The following is a 27,276-nucleotide window of genomic DNA, read 5'->3' as shown; positions in this document are numbered from 1 at the left end:
TTTCCTTCTCTATAGTTCTCTCTCTCTCTTTTGTAATTATACAATAAAATACTATTAAATATGGCTGACTATGTTTCCTTTTCATTTGTGGTCATCACCTTTTCTAAGTAGGTTTCCCTTGTTTCACTGTTTGTTAATTAACAAACAGTCCAGAATTATCAATTAGCAGTGATATTCAAGTTCAGAATTACAGCCCTTATTAAGAATGCTTGGGACCCTCAGTTGGATTTAGCATTTTAAAAATATTATTTAGATGTGGGATTCTATTTTAATAGTTTCAAGCACAGATGTGTATTTGCTGGCTAATTTTGTTTTAACTTGACACACGATATTTTGGGTTTTGAGACAGGGTGTTTTTAATATAGTGTTAGCTGTCCTGGAACTAACTATGGAGTCTAGTCTTGCATCAGACAAAGAGGAATCTGTCTCTGCCTTTGAAATGTTGGGAATAAACATGTGCAAATCCACCACCAGGACATTGTTTGTATAGACATTGTTTGTACAGATCCTCAGATATATATGGAAATATAAAAAAATAAAGAAAGATTAAATAACCCAGGTATTATAAGGAACTTCTGGAGATACCACTATCCCTGTTTTCAAATTGTACTTCAGAGTAGTAGAACTAAAAACACTTTGGCATTATCATATAATTGGACACACTTATCAACAGCCAAAGTGAATCTTCACATATGAATTCATACACTTATGAACATGTAATAATTTTTAAGTGTAAAAAGGCCAAAAATTACATACAAAATAGAAGAGAGCATCTTAAATAAATTTTGCTGGTTAAATTGGATGGCTGTATGTAAAAGGCAAAAATATAACCATATTTATTATCCTGTACAGAACCCAATAGAAATGAATCAAAGATACCTTTAATAGATAGAAGAGGTGAACCATAGCCTTGATCTCATTGGAACAGGAAAGGATTGCATGAAACCAAAAAGCTTCTGTTTGTCAAAGGAAACCTTTATTAGGACATAGCAAACTGTAGAAATAATAACTAACGTATAAGAATTGGATATTAAGAAAATAATTGATGCAGTTAAAAATATTGGTATTAAGAGAGGAAACTCATCAACCTCCACTTCAGGAAGACTGCACCCCATACCTGCCTTCTCTAATCCTCAGCTCACCAAGAAGAGGCTCAGGTTACTCTGCCCAGGGTTTAGTTAACAGCCCAACATTTTGGTTAAAAGAACCAAATCATTTACTCATTTGCCCTAGAATTCTGGAAGGTAGATTCTAAATGGCATCCACTACTCTGCTCAACTAAGGTTAAGGCTTAATTGCCTGGGGTTTGGGACAAGGATAAGAGGGAAAGAATCATATTTTTCAAAGTTACCTCAGAGCAGATTTTCAGACCTGACTTTGAAAATACCAGATTTCTTTGTTTTTAAGAGCTAAGTAGTATTCCATTGTGTAAATGTACCACACTTACTGTATCCATTCATTGGTTGTGGGACATCTAGGTTGTTTCCAGTTGCTGGCTCTTATGAATAAATCTGCTATGAACATAGTTGTGCAAATATCCTTGTTGTATGGTGGAGCATCTCATGGGTTATATGCCCAGGAGTGGTACAGCTGGGCCTTGAGATAGAACTATTCTCTATTTTCTGAGAAAGTTCCAAGTTCAGTTCCAGAGAAGCTGCCCAAGTTTGCACTCCCACCAGCAGTGGAGTAATTTTCCCCCTTTCTACATGCTTGCCACCATGAGTTGTCACTGGAGTTTTTGATCTTAGCCATTCTGACTGGTGTGAGATGGAATCTGAGAGTAGTTTTGATTTGCCTTTCTGTGAGGGCTAAAGACAATAAGCATTTCTTTCAGTGCTTCTCAGCCATTCGAGATTCCTCTGTTGTGAAATCATGAATTTTGCAGGCAAATGGATGGAACTAGAAAAGATCATCCTAAGTGAGGTAATGCCTTCAGAGAAAGACCCACATGGTATGTACTCATTTGTAAGTATATATTAGACCTATCGTAGAGGATAACCATACTACAATCCACAAACCCAAAGAAGCTAAGAAACAAGGGGGACAAGGGAGGGTGCCAGAATGTCACTCAGAGGAGAACTAGAATAGACAGCAGAGGTGGAGGGGGACATAAGGACTGAAGTGATCACCTCCTAGTCAGGCAGGACTAGTGGAAAGAGGGGAACATCAACCCACCAACAAAACCTGGGATCCAAAAATTACCTTGTCTACAGGAAGTGCAGGGATAAAGAGGAAACAGAGGTTAAGGGAAAGTCCACCCAGTAATTGGCCCAACCTGAGATCTACCCAAGGATAGAGAGCCAGCCTTGACACTAATAGTGATGCTCTGCTCTGCTTACACATAGGAGTCTAAGTCGACTGTCCTCGGGGAGGCTCCAGTCAGCAGTGGATCCAGACAGAAGCTGGGACTTGTAGCTAAGCACGGGGCAGAGCTCTGAGGTTCCTGTGGAAGAGTTGGGGGAAAGATGGAAGGACCTGAAAGGGACAGGAACCTCACAAATTGACCAACAGAGACAACTATCCCAGACCCATGGGGGCTTTCAGAGACTGAAACATTAACAAAGGAGCAAGCATCAACTATGTGGACCTAGGCCCCCTGCACACATGTAGCAGATGGAATACTTGGTCTTCATATGGGGTGACTGCAAGTGGAGTGGGGGCTGTTTCTAACATGGACTCCATTTTCTGCTTTTGGATCACTTCCTCTTGGCAGGGCTGCCTTCCCTGGCTTGAGGAATGAAGACATGCACAGTCCTGATGTTACTTGTTGTGCTGGGGAAGGTTGGCATGGGGTAGGATGTTTGGAGCTATAAAATGGTGCTTGATTCTAGCCTGCTTGGAATCCATGAAGCACAGTGTACTTAGCATGACATGGTGATTTTTCACCCCTGGACCACAGGTGTTTTTTGTTTTTTAGATGTGTGCTCAACTGATTAGATTTAGCAGGTATCCACATGAGAACTTTCCTCTCGCTTGCTTGAGAACTTTTCTCCTGCTTTTAGAATTTCCTTGAGAATATCCTGCTTTGTGATTTTCACTGAAACTAGTTCCTCCCCCCGAATTGCCCATTCTTACTTTTTATAAGCTGTAACCTAAAGAACAATAAACGGAGACTTGATCAGAATTCTGTCTTGTCTCCATTCTTCGCAAATCTTGTCCCATCCCATTCTAACCCCCTGTCTTAGGGTCTCATTCGACTGACCTGCAGGCAAGGTCAAGTGGTACCCGGACGTGGGACTTGAGTACAAGGGATTCAGTGAAGAACGCTGATAGAGAAGCTGGCCAGAAATAGATGAGAAAAAAGGACAACTCTGGGGGAGCCTGCCTCACAGTAAGTGATCAGCGATTATGGGACAACAAATGAATAAGCATGAGACCTTTGTAGAAGGGTTAAAAGACGCTTTAAAAACGCGGCGAGTAAAGGTTAAAATGAACAAAATTAATCTCACAAGTTAAAAGAGTTACTTGGGAAAATCAGAGCAGCCAAACAGGCAGAAAAAAAGTACTTCTAAGGTTCATGTGGGAGATCAAGGTGATTTATGCAATTTAAGAGCATAAAATTATTTAGGAGAAGGTACCGCTGTTGTTTTGGCATTTGTCTGTGTCGTTGCTTTTGTCTGCAGGCTGGCTGTTCTGGTTTCTGGTTTCTGGTTTCTGGTCTCGGTCAGCTAGCGAGGTCTGGGGATGCTCAGAGAGTTTTCAATCTTGTGGAGAGAATCTGGAGGATACTCCAATTCCTGGGGAGGGAGCCAGGAGAGGGCCATGGGGGCTCTGCTGTTTATGGAATCTGTGTGTGGGGGGAACCCATGAGGAGGTCCACTTTTTCTGGCATCTGTGGGACCTGTGTCTGGGAAGGACTGGTCAAGTCCCGGTATTTGGGTATTTTGGTTACTCTGACAGTGACAATGTCTGATTTCTGTTTCTTGTGTGTATGTTTCTCTGTGGACTTAAACCAGAAGAACAAATCTAAAAACCTAAAGGTATATAAAAGGTTATAAAAGGTCAGTGTATATATAAAAAGCCAGAGGGCATTTATGATTACAAAAAAAAAATCTGTAAAATATGTTGTTTTTCATTTAAATGGCTAGAGATTTTTTAATGCAAAATGTTTGATTATGCTCTTTTAAAGGAAAAAAAGGACTACAGTTCCATGTTAACACAGGGTTATGCAGGGTTATATTCAGATCATTGTTAAACATTGTATGAAATATATGCCTGGCTGCCAGTGCCTAAATAAATGATTTAATGCTGTTTCTTTCTGACTTATAGATTTGGTATGGCCAGAATAGCCCATTTTTGCTAAGGGCTATAAGCTAAGTTTAGTTCTTTGTTTAATGTTAAATAAAACTTTTGTCCTTTAATTTTTTTTCTGTTAAGTTTTAATGCAATATGATAAGATTAAGCCTTACCTAGTCTTTTTGTTTAAGTTTTAAGGATAAGCCTAGGATGGGTAACTATAAAGTTTGCCTATATAGATTTACCTTAAATTTGGTTCTAAAACATACATCTAAGAAATATGTAGTAATAATAATGCTAATTTTAATGTAATACAAAAAAGATATTCACTCAGAGTGGACTTCCTTTTGTGCAGCAATTGGCTTTTAAAAATGCTCATACAGCCTGCCAAGCAGCAATTTTGCCTTATAAAAATGACAGATTTATCAGGATATATTAGATTATACTCTAATATCGGGGCTGCCTATCAACAAGGCCTAGCTATGGTGGCCGCCCTACAAGGATATACTGTTAAACAATTTTTAACTTAACAAAACTTTAAAAAATGCTGTAATTATGGTGAAATTGGACACTTTGCCAAAGATTATAAAAATAAGAAACAGGCAGAAGCCAAAAATCCTGCTGCTAAACTGTGTCCAAGATGCCATAGAGAAAAACATTGGGCTACTGAGTGTAAATCCAAAACTGATGCTCAAGAACAGGTTTTGCCACCTCTTCAGAAAAACATGGAGGGAAATCTATATTGTTCGTTATATGGATGACATTCTCTTAGCAAAAAATAAACAAAATACAGTTTTAAAATGTTTTTCAGATTTAAAAATAGCTCTAAAAAACTCAGGATTGCAAATTGCACTTAAAAAAAGTTCAGCTTCAAGATCCTTATACATATTTGGGATTTCAAATTAATGGACCAAAACTTATAAATAAAAAGGAAACTTTTAAAATGAATTTAAAGGCACTCGATGATTTTCAAAAAATTCTAGGTAATATTAATTGGTTATGACCTTATTTAAAACTAACCACAGGTAAATTAAAACCATTATTTGACATTCTAAAAGGAGATAATGATCCCAAGTCTCCTAGAGCTCTCACTGCAGAGGGACTCTTAGCCCTTAAAGCACTGCACTCAGGGTCAGCCGCTTTGAACCCAGAGAAGAGCATGTCTGATTTCATGCAGGTTGATGCCCCAGGTCCCGCCTCTGAAAAAAAGGTATCAGCCGGGTCTGATGTTCTTTGGGTGGATGACACCTAAATGAACATCCGTACAACGTCCCAGTTTATTTCTAATATCAGAGATCAGACCTCTACTCTTGCCTGATGCCTCTAAAACAAAAAGGGGGAACTGTAGAGAGCTGCGTAATGCCGCGCCTGAAAGATGGAGCTGGTTTCCGCCTTCCACCTTCCCGATGGTGAGTGCTCTCTGTCACGAACAACTCCCCATTTGGCTAAGGCTGAGGATCTGGCTTGCTTCCATGTATGTGGACCTATCTGCATTGCCCACGTGGCATGCTGAGGTTGGCTACCCAGAGGCTATTTAAGCTGTGGGCTGGCTTTCCCCAGGGTCAGATGATTGTTCAAGGTTCCTGAATAAACTGCATTGAAAAAAAAAGGTTAAAAATGCTATTGCTTCACAATTCATTACTTGTGTTGATTATTCCAAACCTCTAATGTCTATCATATTCAACACCACTGTAACACCAAATACAGCATTCTGGCAAGGAGCACCAATTATGTGGGTGCACCTTCCTTCTTCCCCTAGTAAGGTAATAATGCAATTGCAGATATTATTTTATTAAAAAAATAATAACAAAAATATTTTGGCATAGAACCTAATATAATTATTCAGCCCTATTCTAAAGCACAGGTAGATTGGTTATTTCAAAATACAGATTGTTGGCCAATCGCTTGTGCCTCAATTCCAGAAGAAATTGATGATCATTATCCACCAGATAAATTAATTCAATGTTATAACTTGCATGCTTTTGTGTTTCCCTGAAAGACTTCCTTACAACCTCTTGCAAACACACTTATTATATTTACAGATGGATCTAATTGTCAAGTGACATATGTTTTTTTTCTTTTTTTTAACTTTTATTAATTACACTTTATTCATTTTGTATCCCCCCATAAGCCCCTCCCTCCTCCCCTCCTGGTCCCACCCTCCCCCCCTTTCTGCATGCATGCCCCTCCCCAAGTCCACTGATAGGTCCTTCTATCCTTCTTTCTGATCTTAGTCTATCACTTCTCATCAGAAGTGGCTGCATTGTCAGGGTTCTAGGAATAGTGCTTCCTCAAGATCCAGCCATACCACTCCTAGGCATATACCCAAAAGAGCCTCAAATACACAAAAAGGAAATTTGCTCAACCATGTTTGTAGCAGCTTTATTTGTAATAGCCAGAAGCTGGAAACAGCCCAGATGCCCCTCAACTGAAGAATGGATGCAGAAACTATGGTACATCTATACAATGGAGTATTACTCAGCAATGAAAAATAAATCATGAAATTTGCAGGTAAATGGTGGGACCTGGAAAGGATCATCCTGAGCATTATATGTTTTTAATAAAAAAAACTAGAAATTTTCAAACCTCATTAAAACCAACTCAGCTTGTAGAGGTGCAAGCCATTATTGCTGTATGTTCAGCCTTTCCCAATAAAGCTTTAAATATTTATACAAATAATGCCTATTTGGCCAATTTGATTCCCATTCTAAAAACTTCAACACAAATAAAACATGCTCTGATACAGCAAAATTATTCCTACAATGTCAGTCTTTAATTCAAAAGCGTTCTCAGCCTCTCTATATTGTTCATATTCAAGGTCATTCAGGACTACCTGGCCCATTAGCAAAAGATAATTTTAAACCTGATTTGACAACTAGAATTATTGGCTTTAATATGCAACATACAAAGGACAATCTTTCACAGGCTATTGAAGCTCATAAAATTCATCATCTTAATGCTCATACTTTACGATTAATGTTTAAAATTTCAAAAAAAAAAAACAAAACAAAAAAACAATCCAGACAAATTGTTAAACAATGCCATTCCTGTGTGACATTTTTGTGCACACCTCACCTAGGAGTAAATCCTAGAGGACTAATACCAAACGCTGTTTGGCAGATGGATGTTACACATATAAATAAATTTCGTAATTGAAAATATGTTCATGCTAATATTGATACCATCAGTGGATTTATTTTTGCCACCCTACAATCTGGGGAAACAGTAAACATGTCATTGCCCATTTACTTTCAGCATTTGCAGTGTTGGGATTCCCTCAACAAATTAAAGCTAACAATGGCCCTGGTTATACTGGAAAAACTTTTCAACAATTTTGTATTAAGCTTAATATTAAACATACCACTGGAATTCCATATAACCCACAAGGACAGGGCATGGTATAACAGGTTCATTTATCTATTAAAAATACTCTTGAAAAAGTTAAAAAGGGGGAATGGTACCCAATGAAAGGGGATCACCAAAAAATCTTTTATCACATTGTCTCTTTATTTTAAATTTTTAAAATTTGGACAAAGATGGTCATTCAGCAGCTGAATGATTCTGGCATGAAAATACAAAAACTCAATATGCTACTGTTCTCTGGAAGGATCCTTTGGATAATAAATGGCATGGCCTAGACCCAGTCCTAATATGGGGTAGCGGTGCAATTTGTGTTAATTCCAGACAAATGGATGCAGCACGATGGTTACCTAAAAGACTTATAAAGCAAATAGATAACAACAATATATCCAGTAAATGCCTGAGAATGACTCTTTCTCTTGTCTTACTGAAAAAGAAAAGTGAATTGGATTATCGCCTGGATGACATTGATCGTGGCTGCACTAGGATGGGGATGGAAGATCAACACTCAAATCCACACGTGCCACTTAATCTTACTTGGTTAATTTTGGGGCCAGAAGGAGAAGATGTCTTTAGTGTCTCTAAAATTGCACATAAGGGGACCTGGTTTCCTGATACACTAATTCCATCCTCCAAGTTATTTTCAAATTGTGGCTATAGGGAAAACAGTTGGGGTTACTTCTATGTCTGTCCGGCTGAGAATAAGAAAAAGAGGATGTGGAGAACCAGGAGATACTTGTTGTGCCAAGTGGGGATCTGAGATCACAAGCTGTGTATGGTGGAGACTTCCCAGATTTACAGACTCCATAAAAGTAAACATAAAAGATCTTGAAAATGGTGAGATACATGCTTATAGTTGTTTTAGGGGCACACCTACCTTAAATATTTTATTCACGAAGTCAGGAAAAAAGAAAAAACTGGGACACAGGACTATCCTAGGGAATTAGAATTAAAAAAAAAAAAAAAACTCAGCAAACACCCTGCTACTGTTTTTACTACAAGGTTACTCAGTCAGTTACCTACAGATAAAACAGTAGGAATAGGACCAAATCCGGTTCTGGCTCCAGTTCTAAAACCTCTACCAGAGCCTACCACCCTACCACGGGGCATGCTTTCTCCAGGTTTAATACCTGTTCCTATAGTAGCTCCCATATCAGATCAGTCTAGTGAGGATTCTCTTTTAGAACTTGTTTACCATGCTTTTCTTACCCTTAGTGAATCTAGACCTGATTTAGCAGACTCCTGTTGGCTTTGCTATAATGCAAAACCTCCCTACTATGAAGAAATTTCTGTTTTAGGTAGTTTTTCTATTTCATTAGATCATAGCCCATGTAGATGGCTGCAGACCACTCAAGTTCACCTAACCCTACAGTCTAACCAAGGACAGGGAACATGTATTGGTAAAGTTCCTGCTTCACAGAAACATGTCTGTAATGAAACCTTTAAGAGTATAAATGCCTCAGGAGCAGGACAACATGTAATTCCTCCAAACAATACTTGGTAGGCTTATTCTGATGGCCTCAACCCCTCCGTTTCTGTGCATTTGTTTTATGATTCTTACTGTGTTTTGGTACAATTAGTGCCAAGATTAACATATTCTTCCTCTGATCAGTTTTCTCATCTTTGGGACCCAAAGCAGGATCAAGCTTTGCTACGCCCTAAAAGAGAACCAGTTACTGCAGTTGCAGTGGTTGTTTTCTTGGACTTGGACCTAGCTGGAGCGGGAACAGAACTTTCTTCTTTAGTTTTGTAGGATAGATATTATGATCAGCTGAGATTGCCAATTGACCAAGATATTAAAAGAATGGAAACTGCTATCTCCCACTTACAAAAATCTTTAACCTCTTTCAAAAGTAGTGTTACAAAACAGAAGAGGACTAGACCTCTTATTTGCTCAGCAAGAAGGGCTCTGGGCTGCCCTAAAAGATTAATGCTGTTTCTATGTAGATCATTCAGGAGTAGTAAAGGATTCCATAAAAAAAGGTCAGGAAAGGCTTGGAGCAAAGAAAACATCTGAGGGAACAAGAGCAGGGGTTTAGAAATTCTCCTTGGCTTAGTACCCTCTTTCCCTCCATTTTAGGACCCCGATAGGCTTGTTTCTTTTGATTTCCTTCGGTCCAATACTGTTTAATAACCTCATGGCTTTCCTTAAGCAGCAGATTGATGCCATCAAGGCAAAACCCATACAGGTCCATTACCACAGGCTGAAAATGGTGGATGCCGGTCCCTTTGAGACCTCCCTTACAAAATACTAACTATCCCAGTGAGCTAAACCGGTTCACCAGTGACAGCTAAGAGAATCCACAGTGGTCTTCTTCATCACCCTCGCATCCTAAGACAGGAGTTTGGCCAATAGCCGCTGATATATATAGTGACCAGCAAGCAAGGGTGAAAGATCCAGGATTCCAACCTAAGACAGGCACAGTTCCCTTGGGATCACAGCATTGAAAACATAAAAAAAGGGGAACTGTGTAGCTATAAAATGGCTGCTTGGTTCTAGCCTGATTGGAATCCATAAAGCACAGTGTGCTTAGTATGACATGGTGATTTTTCCACCTCTGGACCACAGGTGTTCTTTGCTCTTTAGATGTGTGCTCAAGCATTTAGATTTGGTAGGTATCTGCATGAGATCTTTTCTCCTGCTTTTAGAATTTCCTGGAGAATATCGTGCTCTGTGATTTTCAATGAAACTAGTTCCTTCCCCTGAATTGTCCATTCTTACTCTTTATAAGCTGTAACCTAAAGAATCATAGATAAATGGAGACTTGATTAGAATTCTGTCTTGTGTCCATTCTTCACATCTCTTCTCCAATCCCATTCTCACCCCCTCTCTTAGAGTCTTGTTTGATAGACCTGCGGGCTGGGTCTGTAGGGGAGGGAGCTCCCATTTCTGGGGGAAAAGAGAGAGAGGAGGGGGTCAGGAGGGGTAGGTTAGTGTGGGTTGAGAAGGGAGGATATACTCTTAAGATGTAAAGTAAATAAACTCAATAAAAAGGAAGAAAGAAAGAGAATACTGTATTTCGCAAGTTAAAACACCTTCATTTCAAACCTCTGAAGCTTTTATATTTTTTTACTGCAGTAAGTCACCTCCTTCTTTGGTTGTCTCCAATAAAATGCACCCTTACTTAACGCCTTCCCTATTAAGTGTTTTGCTTTAATATTTGATCTTAGCATCCTAATAATGCAGATCTCAGTGTTTCACTTCTTATAAAAGTATGTTTTATTTGCCTGGTTCAGTTAATTGTCTGGGAGGCATACTGCCTCTTCTGCTAACCTAGGCCTAGTTCTGGAAGCTTCTAGCCTCCATAGTTTCTAACCTAGGCCTAGGATTTCTTCAGCCTCTGAGACTTACTGCTTAATATGATCGCCCATTCTTGTTCTTACTGAGCTTTGGGCTGACTGTTTCAGCTCTGATATTTTAACTTAAACCCCTCTTCCATCTAACTTATTCAGTCTGGCTTTTCTCTAGGCCTCTGAATTGCTCAGCTTAGCCTCCAACTAACTCCAGCAATCTGCTTTAATTTCCTGGCTCCATTTTACTCTCTGGGTCCTGAGGCTTCACCTGACTTCTCTCTCCACAGTCTCTCTATTACTGTCCCCGTAAAACTGCCTCTTATCACTTTGTATTGCCCCCTAAGTTGCCCCCTTTCCTCTCTCTTCACATGAGACTGGGAGTATCCTATTTTGTCAAATCTTCAGTGATTTGTCACCTTTTCTGCCACTCAACTAGACATCACTTTCAAACATGGGTGCTTCCTTCTTCAACCTAAATTTACCTTCATTGTTTGGGATTAAAGGAATGTATCCACACACCTGGATCTAAGCTTTTCTTTTCCTGAAACTGGTTCTGCACTAGGCTGGCCTTGAACTCTGATCTGCTTGTCACTGTCTCCTGAATTAAGAGTGTGTGTATTCCAGCTGGATCAGAGCGACCTAGATGATCTTTGGATCTCATCTCTTACCAGAACAGCCATGTTCTATATTAGCATTCCTCACCCTCTTGACACTTGAAGATCATATTAGTTACTTTCTTTTTTTCCTGATTAAGTTTACAAGAATAAGAACTTATGTAGGCTTATAATTCAAGGATATTGTCTATCATGGTGAAAAGCAATGGTAAAACAGCAAGGCAGCTGTTTTCATGGCATCCAAAAAGCATTGGGAAGCAGGAACTCTAGGAAAGCTTCCTGCTCAGCTCCTCTTCCCCCTTTTCTTCATTTTGAGGCTCCAACCCACAGAAGGGATAAATGGATCTTATAACCATTTAGGGTGGCTCTTTCCAACTGAAGTGAATCAAATGGCACTAATTCTTCACAGACTTGTACAAAGGTTTCTATGTCTATCTAAATTCCATCAGGATGAACCACTAGGGGAACCCTCCTGTGTCATGGGAGGAAACCTTGAGCCATAAGGAAAACTCCCATGATTGCGCAAAATTTGGCTATCCAACCAACAGGTGCCCATCTGTTTAAATATCTACACTAAAACTCATTTTGCTTTGTTTGATGCTACTTTCATCCAGACAACTTAAACTTTCAGTGTTTGACAAAGTTGGACTAAATTGGCTTTAGCTGGTGGTTCTGTGTCCCTCAAATACAAATACTCATACTAATTGTAACTGTTAAGCAAAGAGTTTAAATACAATCTGATGGTCATGCTTTCCTCCTTTGTTTTTTTGTTTGTTTGTTTGTTTGTTTTTGTTTGTTTTTTGGGTTTTTTTTTTTTTGGTACATTAGACCTTCCACTCTAAAATAATTCGTAAGAACATTAAAATAACAAAAATTGAACACAGAGTTGAAATTTTTCATCAAATTTTTGCAAGAGACTGCCTAGAGCAAAACACTTCTCAAAGAGCAACCCCAAAGGCATATTACAGGAAGATTTTTTTCCAAGTATCAATTCTGTTTTATTAGTTAATTGGAAAACTATATGCAGTCCTCAAGTCCAGGAAGGTATTTGCCATGGACCGGCCCAGTTGGGCTCTGGGCATCCACGGGAGAACAAGGCTTTGGACAGGAAGACACGGTTTTGGCGATGAATTGACAGACAGAGACACCTTGATGGTTTTGACTCTGCTGCAATTTTACTGATGTCAAGCTAGTATTTTTATAGTGATCTCACAAGGAAGCACCTTAAAATTGACATGCTTTCCAGAACATTCAGACTTTTACCAAGGATACAAAGTTTATGTTTTAAAATAGGGCAGTGCCCACAAGAAATCTTTGCCTAGAAACTTTCTGATCAACGCAAACAAGAAACAAATACCTCAAACTATGGTTTCATTATCACTGACTAGTGAAGAAAGTCAGGAGCTAAGTCAGATGCTGGCCAAAGTCCCTCTCTATATCAAAATCTAACTACACCTTTGTTAAACATCCTCCCATATGTCCTGCTTAAGATTTATGATCTTCCCTAGGAACAAGGCACTGAAGGGAGGGGAAACTCTCACCAGCTGCACCTCTCATGCTATTATTTCTTAAGAAGGAGCCTATTATTTTTTCACTATTCTTAATGCCTATTAATACTAAATCTAATTCATTACTTTTCCTAAACTTATGATTTTTATTAAAGCCTTTAACAATCTACTAATAATAAATTTCTTTATAAAATTAGTTGTGCTATTTCAGGAGTCACAGAGAAAGATCAAGGAATTCATTATTCCAGCCCCAGAGCCACAACTGAAAAAGCGTAGAAATTTCAGAATACATTTCTTTTCCAAGTGGGATGAGTCTACCAGGGACCTTCCAGGAGGCGAAATTCTGGAGAAAGCGTATCCCCCACCCTGTAGCTTATGCTACTATGTCGACACTGGTCTGGGTGTTGGCAGTATCCTCTTCCTCATCATCACCAGCTCCAGCACCATCTTGGCCTTTCTTGCATTCTTCCTCTTCACTCGACCTGGATGAGAAAGGAGAAGTCCATGTGCTTTTGGGAGTCCAGAGAAACAATGAAGCACAGAATTTTCACCACCTTTTGGTGGACCCTGATAGGATGCCCATTACAAGTAAATTTGCAGTGAACTTGGATTACATCTTAACACACTCATTATGGTCCTTTGTGCTTTCTAAATAGTAAACACAATTCAACGTGGAAAACTGACATGACATTTAAGTAATAATAAATGCTCTTTTCCTTCCAGTTCTCCTAGGATTTCCTTGATCTCATACTTACAGAGACATTAACTTATCATTGATTTGTTTTACTGTCAAAGTAAACAAAATGTTAGATTGAAAATCCAGTTTTATATATCCTAGTGAAGCTTATTTACAGATAACATAGAAAAGAAGCAATGAGCCACAGGGGCAGACACTCAAGGAATACCACACCTGGATAGACTGCAAAAACCAACAGATCGTGGGGATCCCACTCTAACAGATACAGCTAGATCCTAGCCCCTGCATTATTGGCTCCAGAAACATTGTGGAAGAGAGTGAGGAAGATAGGAAGAGCCAGAATACCAGGAAGTCTGCTGTGAAAGTGTCACTTCTAGAAATGGCTGCATAAACAAGACCAGAACAATGGACATATTGATGTGGTAGTGGAAATTTTTGAACAAGTCCCACCCATAGACGAAGAATTAGCATCTATCAGGGATGAGCTCCCTAACTGATCACCTAGCACAAAGTGGTCAGCCCTTGTGATGACTATTCTTGTTATCAATTTGACTGCATCTGGAGTTAACTAAAACCCACAAGGCTGGACCCTATCTTTCTCTTTCTTTCTTTCTTTCTTTCTCTCTCTCTATTTCTTTCTTCCTTTCTTTCTTTTCGTTTCTTTTTTTCAGACAAGGTGTTTCTATGTAATCTTGGCCTGGACTCACTTTGGACACCAGGCTGTCATTGAACTCACAGAGATCCACCTGCCTCTGCCTCCCTGAGTGCTAGGAGTATAAGCATGTTCCACCACACCAGCCCAGCTGGAATTTTTCCTTTCAGGGATTTTTCATGATTGAATTGTTTGAAGTAGAAAGCCCCTCCCAAACCCAGATCTTTCCAAGTGTGAGGATCCACCTAAAACCCTAGCCAAACCTTCTGTGGCTGATGATTTAAAGGATCTGTAAGAAGGGAAGAGAAGAGGGAAGTGATGCAATTTTATTTCAGCTAAAAACACAAAAAATACAAACTCAGCATCCATGGGCAAAAGTACCTGACTGAGATGTGGACAGTTCTTAACTATTGCACATCTATAGCATTGATACAGAATTCTCTGTCTGGTCAACATGAACTCTAGACAGCTGGGGAACTAGGAATCATTGAACTCCAATGTCACTCTACAGAGTCAATAGTAAACAGAATAATATTTATGACTTTCTTTTTTTAGAAAATAAAGTTGAGTGAGTAGGGAATGAAGATGTCTGGAGAAAGAAGTCTTTGGTATTTGCTAGAATCAGAAGTTGATAACATCGTCATCTGTTGCGTGATCAAAGAAAATGTAAGCACACTATGAAATATTTAGGTACAGCAAAATTTGTAAAATTACTTTTTGAAAAGCAATATTTTACTCTATTTATACTGTATATGTATATTTTGAACTAAAAAATCTTCCTGCTTCAATAGTACATTTCCTAGAACTCTGGGATTAAAGGTTTGAGCTTCCACCCAGCTAAACAGTAACTCAGGAAACTTTGTGGAGATCTGCTTGTGGAGACTGCAAAGAGGGTTGATTCAATCTACTGGAGCTCACCTATTGGAAGCATTAATAAAAGCAACCAAGGGAAGGAGTGGGCGTGGTCTTCAGAGCCTCCATAAAAGGAGATTCCAGGGCCTAACCAGGTTCATTCTTCTCCAGACTTGACAGAGTGTGTTTCCAAACCTTCTGGCTCCATACCCTGCTAGATCTATCACCTCCACACATTGACGATCTGACCCCAGAGCTGAGCTAACATTGCGGCCTCTCTACCAAACACTGCTGAGGCCAGACAAAATTCATTCGAAGATTACTGCATCTCTACCAAACATTGCTGAGATCAGAGAAAATTCACTGGGTGAGTGAATAATTTACAAGAGAAAAATCCATGATGTTTTCTTATTTTCAATTAATTGTGAAACTAAAGTTTCTGCTTAGAAGAGATATTTTGCTATTTAACAAAAAAATGACTCTGTCCCCATTTAGTTATCTGATATAATGTGGGTTAAAGTTATGGATAATTTTACATTTATCATTCTCTACACTTTATTTGACCTGATGTGTTATACTGAGAGATAGTCACAAGATACCTTTCAATTTTTCGCATCATCTATGTTCTAAAATATTTTAAGAACCTTCTATTTTGTATGTATACTATCACGTATAAATAATGGATATACAATAATATATAACAATTAAATGCTCTCAATTGTTTGAAAATATACCAGAACTTAGAGATATTTAGGAACAGTGTAGAGGTACAGTATGTTGTTTCCATTTGTTGGCAATAATGAATAAATGTGCTATGAATATATTTGAGCAGTCTCCTTGTGGTATGGTCGAGCATGTTTTGTGTATATGCCCAGCAGTGGTATAGCTGGGTCTTGAGGAAGATCTATTCCCAGTTTTCTGAGAAGCATCCAGATTGATTTCTATAGTCATAAAACTTTGCATTCCCGCCAGCAATGGAAGAGAGCTCCCCTTTCTCCACATCCTCACCAGCATGTGCTGTGACTTGATTTTTCTGACAGGTGTTACATGGAATCTCAGAGTTGTTTTGATTTGCAATTCCCTGATGGCTAAAAACATAGAACATTTCTTTAATTGCTTCTCAACCATTAAATATTCCTCTGCTGAGATATCTCTCTTTAGTGCTGTACCCCATTTTTAATTGGGTTATTTTGGTTTTTTGGTGTTTAATTTCTTGTTCTTCATATATTTTGGATATTAGTCCTCTGTCAGATGGAAGGTTGGTAAAGATCTTTTCCCACTCTGAAAGCTGCTAATTTGTCCTATTGACAGTGTCCTTTGCCTTGGAGACGTTTTCCAATTTTCTCTTTCTTTTCCTTTCTTTCTTTTCTTTTTTTTTGTTAATGAAATTTAAACTTAGTTCATTTATTTTTTTAACTTTTTAAAAAATTTTTATTTTTTATTTTTTTAAACACACCTTTTAATTTTATTTCTTTAAAAATGGACATTTTTTTCAGATAATAGGTTTTTGAGGCGTATTATTCTATTTTTTTAAAAATAATTCCATCCATTTAATGGTAGGAATTGCCAAGAAAGTAACTTAACACAGCTTTTCATGCTTATAGGCCAACCACCTTTATTATTTTGATGTTACACCAATACCATTTCTAGGTTTAGGACAAAAATTGAAATGTGTTTAAGGTGATAGATTTTTTAAATTCTTTAACACTGTTTCTTCATTTATAAAATTATTACACTAAGCTATTGCAGTCTCCGTGAGAGTAAAATTATCCACATATAAATGTAAGTAAATTTATATTTAATTCAATGTATTAAATATATCACATACATATTTATATTTCACCACCTATTTAGGCTACTACAATTATTTTGGGTAATATAAAATAAGTGTAGGCATACAGAGGTTCTCATATCATGACCATGCATGTTCCATATTAAACAAAATAATAGTAAAAGCCTACGTATGTGGAGAAAGCATTATACAAGATGACTCAGTGCAGCTGCAAACCAGGTTGGAATTATTCTTACTATGCAATGTACTGTACTGATGCCAATATTTTGTTTTGTGTCTGTTCTCATTACTTGCTTTTTCTACAGACATGTCACTTTAATCCTTTAACCCTACCTCTCACATTTCCTTCCCTTTTCCTTGCCCTCGATAATCCTATCTTATTAGTCCTTTCCATACTTTTGAAGGTTTTAAAAATTCGTTGGATAGATTTTATTTTTTATCTCATACACGTATAAAGACATGAAACATTTTTGTTTATATAGCTAGCTTATTTCCTGTAGCATAATGCTTTTACTACATATGTAGGCTACCACCATTATTTTGACTAATATAGAATATGTGTGGGCAAATGGGTATCTTTATAATATTTGCTTTTCAATTTCATTTCTGTACATTCCACAAATATTGATTGGTGAGATGTATATTCTTACAATTTAATTTCACTAAGAATCTCAAAGTCATTTTTATTTTGCCCATATGTTTCTTCACCTAAATGTAAAAGTGAAAGGATTCTCTATACTCTGCTCATAATTTGTAATGTGTTGATTGTTTGATAATAACCAGGCTGGTGGATATGAGCTACTATCTCCAAGTATTTTGCTTTTTTGTTTCCTCAGTTGGAGATTTGGAGCAACTTTGTCTCATAACTGTGCTCCATTTCTATACCTCTTTTGGAGAAATAGTCAGGTCACCAGCAGCTGATTTAATATTCATCTCATTTCTTATACATGAGTACTCAGTCTCAGAAAAAGAGGTCACAAATAACAGCATGTTTAGTTTTAAAACAAAATAAAATAGTACTAAATAGAATATTCTTTAGCCTCTCATCATCTGTCTTGGGAGTTTCCAGGACAAATACTCCTTTATTGGTTCATTAAAAATTTTTTATTAATTACACTTTATTCATTTTGTATCGCCCATAAGCCCCTCCCTCCTCCCCTCCCTATTCCACCCTCCCTCCCCTTTCTGCGTGCATGCCACTCCCCAAGTCCACTGATAGGGGAGGTTCTCCTCTCCTTCCTTCTGATCTTAGTCTATCATATCTCATCAGGAGTGGCTGCATTGTCATCTTCTGTGGCCTGGTAAGGCTGTTCCCACCTCATGTGGAGGTGATCAAAGAGCAGGCCAATCAGATTTGGTCAGAGGCAGTCTGTCTTCCCATTAATATGTAACCCACTTGGACACTGAACTGCCATGGGCTACATCTGTGCAGGGGTTCTAGGTTATCTCCATGAATAGTCCTTGGTTGGAGTATGAGTCTCTGGGAAGTTCCCTGTGTTCAAATTTTTTTGTTCTGTTGCTCTCCTTGTGGAGTTCCTGTCCTCTCCAGCTCTTAATATTTTCATGTGGCCCCATTTATGCATTGTTGATCTTAGCCCCCGTAATATTCTGTTCTGTTCAGGATGTGGTCTCCTGTTCTAATCAGTGCAAGGCTATTTCCCACTTATCTTCTGTTAGATTTAGTGTATCTGGTTTTATATTGAGATCTTAGATCTACCTGGACTTGAGTATTGTGCAGGGTGATAAATATGAATGTTTTCACATTCTTGTGCATGCAGGGATGCAGTTAGACCAGCACAATTTGTTGAATTGTTTTCTTTTCCCCATTGTATGGGTTTGACTTCTTTGTACACACTTGGGTGTCTGTAGGTATGCAGTTTATTTTGGGTCTTTGATTAGATTCCATTGATCAACTTGTCTGTTTTTATGCCAATACCATATGATTTTTATTACTGTTGATCTGTAACACAGCTTAAAATGAGGGATGGTGATAGATCCAGAAGTTCTTTTATTATGCAGGATTATTTTAGATATCCTTTTTTTTCTATATGAAGTTGTGAATTGTTTGTCAAGGTCTGTAATGAATTGTGTTGGGATTTGGATGCGAATTGCATTGAATCTTAAGAGCGGCTTGATAGTCTACCATGTTGGAGATTTGATTATTCCTGACAGTTTTGTATTGGGTTGGAAGGCTACATTCAATTAAAGACAGCACCAATCACACCATTCCATTTATAATAGTACATTCAGGTTAAAGTATGATGCAATCTTCAATTTCTCTGTTTGATTTTAATTATCTCTGTGTACTTCCAAAGCATTATCGGGTGAGGTGTCTAATATAGACTAAATTACCTTTGTGGAAAACATGACCATCAGAGAAGTTAAGGAATGCAACAGCAAAGCCACAATCTCTTTGCTAAACTAATCATTGACAATGAGTGTTAGTCCTGGATTTTGAGTTACTCTGGACCACCTCTAAAGGCATTTGACTCCATCTGTGTCAAATCCCAGAAACTTAAGTTATTTTCACAAAATTGGCGTTAATCAGGCTTGGAGAGATGGCTCAGAAGTTAAGACCACTGGCTGTTTTTCCAATGGTTCTGAATTCATTTCCCAGCAACCACATGGTAGCTCACAACCATCTATAAAGATATCTGGTGCCCTCTTCTAGCATTCAGGCATACATGCAAGCAGAATACTGTATAAACAAACAAACAAAGAAATAAGTAAATAAATAAATCATTAAAAAGATAAACAACTGGAATTAATCCAAGCAATATTATTTCTTTGTGTAAAATTTAAGAGAGATGAAAAATGAGCATTTGTTGGTTGAATAGGTAAGTCTCAAATAGTCATGTGATCCTCATTTATGCCTCAGGATTTCCTCCGATAAATTCAATGCAGGAGTTGTGTCTTTGGGAATCAAAGAGGTCACCATGAAGAATTTTCCTAGTATTCAATTGATGTTATTTAGGATTGATATGAAAATGACTGCACAAGTCCATTACTGATTATTGGGTTAGATTTATGAAAGTTGGGGAGATTCAGCATAAATTCTACTGAGAGCATTGCACCATTCCATGGGTTGGGGTCCCAAACTGAAGAAAAAGGAAAGAGGAGCAGAGCAGCAAACATTCCTTCCTTCCTGTTTCCTTATATCAGATGCTATGAGAACAGATGCTTTGAACTTCTGCCACCATTATTTTTCACAGCAGATGGCCAATACCCTTGAGTTATGAGCCAACATAAACTATTATTCTTGTTAGTATTTTGTAGCAGAACTAAGAGAAATAACTATTACTGTTTACAATGTATCAAAAGGTGGAGCAGCTGAAACTTAAAGTCACATATCAAGCAAAAGCATTTACTAGAGAAGGTGTGAAGTAGGGTGTATTTTATTGGATAGACAAGAAGGAGGTGTTTTACTAACATAGACCAGCCTATGGAGTTGAAGGACTTTGATCACCTTACAGTGTATTTTTTCTACCACATCGAAGATGCCTTTGGCCTTGAACTAAGGTACCAATTTAAGCTGAAGCCTCTAGAAGAAATGCAGATGGGAAGACACAAAGATCATGAGTTCATTCTGTGTTTCCATCAGGAAAACTACAACAGGAAAGGGCAGGACCCACAACCCTTTGCTTAGTTTTCTTCTTGGTCATACAAAAAATGAAGGCTGTTTTGCCATAGACAGAATTGAATCACAACTCGACTCCGATTTTGTGCAGTCTCGTGTTGCTCTGGGGTCCAATAACAGTAATTCTGCTTCTTTCCTCAGGAAAATGGAGTCAGGCATCTCACAGGCCTTCCAGGAATCGCTTACCTGCCCTATGTGCTTGGGCTGCCTTACAGACCCAATCACCATAAGCTGTGGCCACAGCTTCTGTCGGGCCTGCCTCTGCCTTTCCGGAGAAGACCTGAAAATTCCTGTCCACTGCCCCATGTGTAGGCATCCATCCCAGCAGAAGGACTTTAGAACCAACGTTGTTCTGAAGAAGCTCGTGTCCATTGCCAGACAGGACATCCTCATGAAATACCTGAGCTCTGAGGAGCACAAGTGTGTGACCCACAAGGAGGCAAAGATGATCTTCTGTGAAGAGAACAGGGTCCTCCTCTGTCAATTGTGCTCTGACTCCCAGGAGCACAAGTGTCACAGACACTGTCCCATTGAAGCAGTTGCTGAAGGGCAATTGGTAAGTGATATTTCTAGGGGAAATGGAAAAGTGGAGAGAAGGAGCTTAGCGGAGCATATGAAGATCCATGTTCAGATTACAAGGAAACCATTGCATTCTGAATGATGGCATTTTAAAAACAGCTAATGGAGAAAGGGTGACTATTAAATGGAAGCATCCCTTGGGAAATCCATTACTGTAAAATAATTTCTAGTTTTGAAATATATTTTGTTGATGTCAGTGAGAAGTAACATAGTAAGTTCACATTTTTAAAAGTTGTATGTCACTGGAGATAAATTACTAAAAGTACATTGGAATTAGCTGGAGAGAAGCATTTGGAAATTCCAGTCAGATCCAAATTACCCAGACTTTGGTCAGGCTTACTAATCATGTTACTGAGTAAAGAGTTATTTTGCATTTTGTATTTCTATAGTCTGAAATCTAGAACTCATAGTTATCAAAGTCAGAAAATAAGAACATGGAGATTTTTCAACTTTCCCTGAAGTAAGTATTCATTTCTATTGTCTGTCCATCAGGAATATGAATGTGTTTATTCGTGTTTACAGGAGAAACTTCTAAAGCAAATGGCTTCTTTATGGGAGAAGATCCAAGAAAATCAAGAGAATCTAGAAGCAGAGGACAGAATGACATCACATTGGTCGGTGGGTATTGACTGATGCTGAAAATCATCTTTAGGCAACGAACTCTCTTGCAAACCTGCTCATTCACAAGTTGAGAATAAAGCATGGGTGTTGATACTAGGAGAAACTTTTCTGTAGGGCTCTAGTTCTGATTGTCATATACAATGCTGGACTCAGAGAGCATGGCCAGGCTATGGCAGAAACATTTAATAAGTGATCTGCTGATGGTTCAGCACAGTGCGTTTGACCTTATGACTGCCCCATGATGATTAAATAACATCTGCAGAGTGTCTTCTTTGAGTGAATGTGTGAATTAACAATGAATACCTTTTCTTCAGGAGGCTCAGATCTCCTTAAATTGATGAAAATTCATGGAGAAAATATTGTGTTGGTTTGTGCTATTAACAAAGAATAAATGAATAACAGAAAATAATTCACATTTCTGAAAAGTGGGGACAGAAAATCAGTGTGTGCAGCACACTTACAGGATCCTACTCGTCGACTTTAAACATAGAAGGAGTCAGTGGAAAGTATAAAATACTCTATAAATGTGACCTAGCATGTCCCTTTTCCTTTAGGACTATGTGACTCTTCGGAAAGAAATGATCAGGACAGAGTATAGGAAAGTACATCCAGTCCTCTATGAAGAAGAAAAGCAACATATAGAGTGTATGGAAAATGAGGGCCAAGCTCTTTTTGAGAAACTCAGGAAAAGCGAAGGCTTTTTTTTGTGATGGTGCACAAAAGGAATCAACTAATAGAAATGTATCCGGAGCTGATGACAATGTCCCAGCAGCCATATGTGGTACTGCTCCAGGTGAGCATGGAGGAGTGCTGAAAGGGCTTTGTTATCTGAGGCCCACACTGGGACTGTTACATCTAAGATAGCTGTCTACATTCCCTGCACTATTGTTAGTGGATTTTAGGGATAATCTGGAGACACTATGTTCTGTCATAACCTTAAAAGAGCAAGCTTTTGACCCTGTGTCAGTGGATTCCCCATTGAATATCTCGTTATTTTTTGCTTTTGTAGCTTGCTTCCATGAAATCTCAAGTTCAGTTATTCCTGTTACCGAACATTCATTCTTTTTTGCCTCTACTTGAAAATTATGTACAGTTTTAAAGAAATTTATAGTTGATGTCTTCTCTTTACAAAATGTAATTTTGTGTGTTCTTTGGAAGATGAAGCTTCGATGTATGGACTTCTTTGGTAGTGAATGATGGCCTGAAACTCAAAGTAATCCTGAGGTCTCAATACACAAAATTCTGGAATTATAGGCATGAAATGTCATTCAGGTTGAGGGCATAGTTTTAAAGTAGTCTTAATAAAAGCATTCCTGTGCATTGTTATCAGGCTCAAAGAAAGTCCCACATGTAGACAGCTGTGGGTGTAAAGCAATGTACATTCACTATGTATGCATGTTCTTCTTAATTATTGCCCTCATAGTCTGGTTTCATCAAGAATTCTCTTTTGCTCATTTGCTTGGTTGGTATTCTCTTAAGACACCAAAATAAATTTGAAAGGTCAATAAGTGTGATGATAACTAACATTTGTATGAATTTCATATACAAATGTTGTATGTCATTTCTTCAGAAATCTAATCTCTTCTTGTTGTGTTTTCAGGACTTGGAAGACATGTTCAGAAGGTGAGTATAGTCATCAGTGCAAGCCAGGATCCTTGAACTAGGCTATAAAATTGACCAACTTACCTTAGCAAACTAAAAATATACTTTTGATAGGAATACTCAATTGCTTGTGTATGAAGTTTGAGATTGGTTTCATGTATATGACATCTGTTCTCTTTTACCAGAAGGTGCCTTTACTTAGTACATAAGAGTGAAGCAGTGTATGTAAGAGGGCTTGGTGATAAAATATCTACTTTTAAAACCATAAACCTTGAGGTCCATTAGCAGCATTTTCTGATAGTAGAAGAAATAACAGGACACATAGACAAACAAATTAGTAGCAGAAAGTGCTCCAAGAAGTATTTAGGAGGAAACTACCCTGTCTCCTGATCTTGGGGTCAGAATTTTATCAGAAAATGCTTGTATGAAATATTTTCAGTCAACTGTTTAATTGTACTAATTTGTTTTACTTATGTGTGTGCATGCATGCATGTGTGCCATTGTACACATGTAGAGGTCAGAGGACAACTTTCAGGAGTCAGTCCTTTCTTTCCACCATGGGATCCAGGGATTGCACTCAAGTTGTCAGGCTTGTATGGGAAAGGATAACTCCTGAGTCACTGTCTGAACTTGGAGTGAGCATTTCTCCTCATCACTGTGATGGTGTCTTTAGCACCAGGCAGATCAAGGTCTTTTTCTCCTTGCAGGAGTGAGTCAGTGCAGCTGTGCATGCCCCAGGTGATGAAACCAGAGCTCAGTGCCTTGCCCATCACTGGACTGATTTCGAAGTTCAAGTGCTTTGAAGGTGAGTGTCAGCAGTACTGAAATGACCAGAGGTTCCCTCAACAATGAGATAACCTTAACACACATGATTTTCTTTTAATCTCCAGTGAAAAATATGTCAATGTCATTCTCATTTCTAATCATGTTTATTCACCTGGTCATTTAAACAAATGTAGATGAACATGAATATATTGTTATATGTGACCCAGTATGAAAATATAGTATCATTTGTCCCTTGAGACATAAGGAAAGATAAATTAATTGAACACAATCTAATTCATGTTAAATATACCCAGTGATGAAGATATTTGATTGTCTCTCCTTAAACATTTTAGCAGTTGAATTTATAAAGTACATGTACTTCTTAGATTAAAAAAACACAATACTTAGTGCTATACACTTGTAATCCCAACAGTATAATGTTGAGTCATGAGGATTGGCCATGAGTTTGAGGCTAGCCTGGTCAATATAGTAAGTTCCAGGCCAGTCAAAAATATATACCAAGACTGTATCAAACATAATTAAAGAAATAATCACAAAATAAGTAAATACACAGGGTGTATATCATGAGCAAATAAAAATAAAACAAATTTGAAGGACATAAGACAGTATCTAAAATTCCCTGTTACATCTAAATGTGAATTATACCCTCACAGGGAAAGAGTATCAGAGAAGCCAGGGGATAAAGGCAGACAGTTACAACCAGCAAACCACTTTTAATGCATATGTAGCCTTTCCTTGAGTATAAACATGAGTTTTTACATGTAAATCAAGATAGAATTATCATTGCCCCTCTCTTACAAATGCATTTTTATGGAGGCCCATGAGGACAGCCTTCACTCTAGACCTTGAAGCAATGCACACATCTTCCTTTTGCCAGGTGTAAGTAAAAGTCACCTGAATGAAGTAGGATGAAGCTCCCTCCTCTTTTTTTCATCAGGATCCCATTCTGTTTCTTGTGGAATTTCTTGACTTTGAAGTGTTTGAGCCACATTTAACCATATAGCCTTAGATGTCTCTTTTATAATTCAGGCAATCTCCAGGTACCTCTCTGACCTGAGAAATTAAAATGCTCATTTTAATTAAAATGTTGCCTCTTTCCACAGTGTACATTTCATTTGAAAATGCAATCTTACCCTGTGATGAGATGACCCCATTTGATGTTTTGAGAAGAATCAGCTTTAGACCTTACCATCAGGAGACAATTTTGGAATCTACTGGACACTATATTGCCGCCTGGGGATCACAGAGCTTCACCTCTGGGAAATATTACTGGGAGGTGAATTTAGTAGAGCCATTGGATTGGTCTGTAGGAGTATGTAAAGATGGCTGCCAGCAGACTGAACCTGGGTGTGTATTTCTCCTTATGTGTGTGAAGCAGGGTAATCAGTACAGTCTCCTCACCACCTGCCCAGGATTTCATCATTATATAGAGAAACCAGTGGGTTGGGTTGGTGTGTTCCTTGATTGTGAGGGTGGATATGTAAGTTTCCTGGATGTAGCCAAAAGTTCCCTCATATACAGTTACCCTCCTGGCACCTTCAAATACCCTGTCAGGCCTGTCATCTCCTTTAGCTGCACATGTTCACAGGAAGCTGTAATCCAATACTTTAGTGCTGTTTAAGTATTTCCTTCTGTATGGTTATCTCTTCTTTTTGCAGATATATAATAAAATACTATTAAATATGGCTGACTATGTTTCCTTTTCATTTGTGGTCATCACCGTTTTAAAGTAGGTTTCTCTTGTTTCATTTTTTATTAGTCTTTGCATACATTTCAGAATTATCAATTAGCTATGATATCCAAGTTCAGAATTAAAGCGATTTTTAAGAATGCTCAGGACCTTCAGTTGGATTTAGCATTATAAAAATATTATTTAGATGTGGGATTCTATCTTAAAAGTTTCAAGCACAGATATGTATTTACTGGCTAATTTTGTTTTAACTTGACACATGATATTTTGGGTTTTGAGACAGGGTGATACCACTATCCCTGTTTTCAAATTATATTTCAGAGTTATAGAACTAAAAACACTTTGGCATTATCATAAAAACTGACACACTTATCAACAGAGTCAAACTGAAGCTTTACATATGAATTCATACGCTTATGAACATATAATTTTTTAAGTGTAAAAAGGCCAAAAATTACATACAAAATAGAGGACAGCATCTTAAACCTTGCTTGTCAAATTGGATGGTTGTATGTAAAAGTCAAAAAAATATACGATATTCATTGTCTTCTCCAGAACCCAGTAGAAATGAATCAACTATACCTTTAACATGATAGAAGAGGTGGACCATAGCCTTGACCTCATTGGAACAGGAAAAGACCACATGAAACCAAAAAGCTTCTGTTTGTCAAAGGACACCTTTATTAGGACAAAGGAAACTATAGAACTAATATCTAAAGCACATAAAGAACTTTAAAAAATGGACACTAAGAAAAAAATTGATGCAGTTAAAAATATTGGTATTAAAAGAGGAAGCACATCAACCTCCACTTCAGGAAGACTGCACCCCATACCTGCCTTCTCTAATCCTCAGCTCACCAAGAAGAGGCTCAGGGTGCTGTGCTCTACCCAGAGTTTAGTCACAGCTCAACATTTTGGTTAAAAGAACCAAATCATTTACTATTTTGCCCTAGAATTCTTCAAAGTTGATTGGCTTCCACTACTCTGCTCAACTAAGGTTAAGGCTTTTTTGGGGGGGTTGGGAAAAAGGTAAGAGGGAAAAAGCCATATTTTTCAAAGTTACCTCAGAGCAGATTTTCACACCTGACTTTGAAAATACCAGATTTCTTTGTTTTTAAGAGCTAAGTAGTATTCCATTGTGTAAATGTACCACACTTTCTGTATCCATTCTTTGGTTGAGGGACATCTAAGTTGTTTCCAATTGCTGGCTCTTGTGAATAAATCTGCTATAAACATAGTTGATCAAATATCCTTGTTGTATGGTGGAGCATCTCTTGGGTTATATGCCCAGGAGTGGTACAGCTGGGCCTTGAGATAGAGCTATTCTCTATTTTCTGAGAAAGTGCCAAGTTGATT

At 38.1% G+C, this 27,276-nt stretch overlaps 1 pseudogene; it reads left to right on the top strand.

Annotated features, from left to right (window-relative positions):
* Positions 1-20,787: 20,787 nt before the first annotated feature.
* Positions 20,788-25,851, top strand: LOC132651981 (tripartite motif-containing protein 43-like; annotated as a pseudogene).
* Positions 25,852-27,276: the final 1,425 nt, after the last annotated feature.

Source organism: Meriones unguiculatus, unplaced genomic scaffold (assembly GCF_030254825.1).
Source record: "Meriones unguiculatus strain TT.TT164.6M unplaced genomic scaffold, Bangor_MerUng_6.1 ChrUnknown_unordered_Scaffold_102, whole genome shotgun sequence".
Taxonomy (NCBI): domain Eukaryota; kingdom Metazoa; phylum Chordata; class Mammalia; order Rodentia; family Muridae; genus Meriones; species Meriones unguiculatus.
The sequence above is the reverse complement of the archived record's forward strand: the minus strand, read 5'-3'. Positions and strand labels throughout refer to the sequence as shown.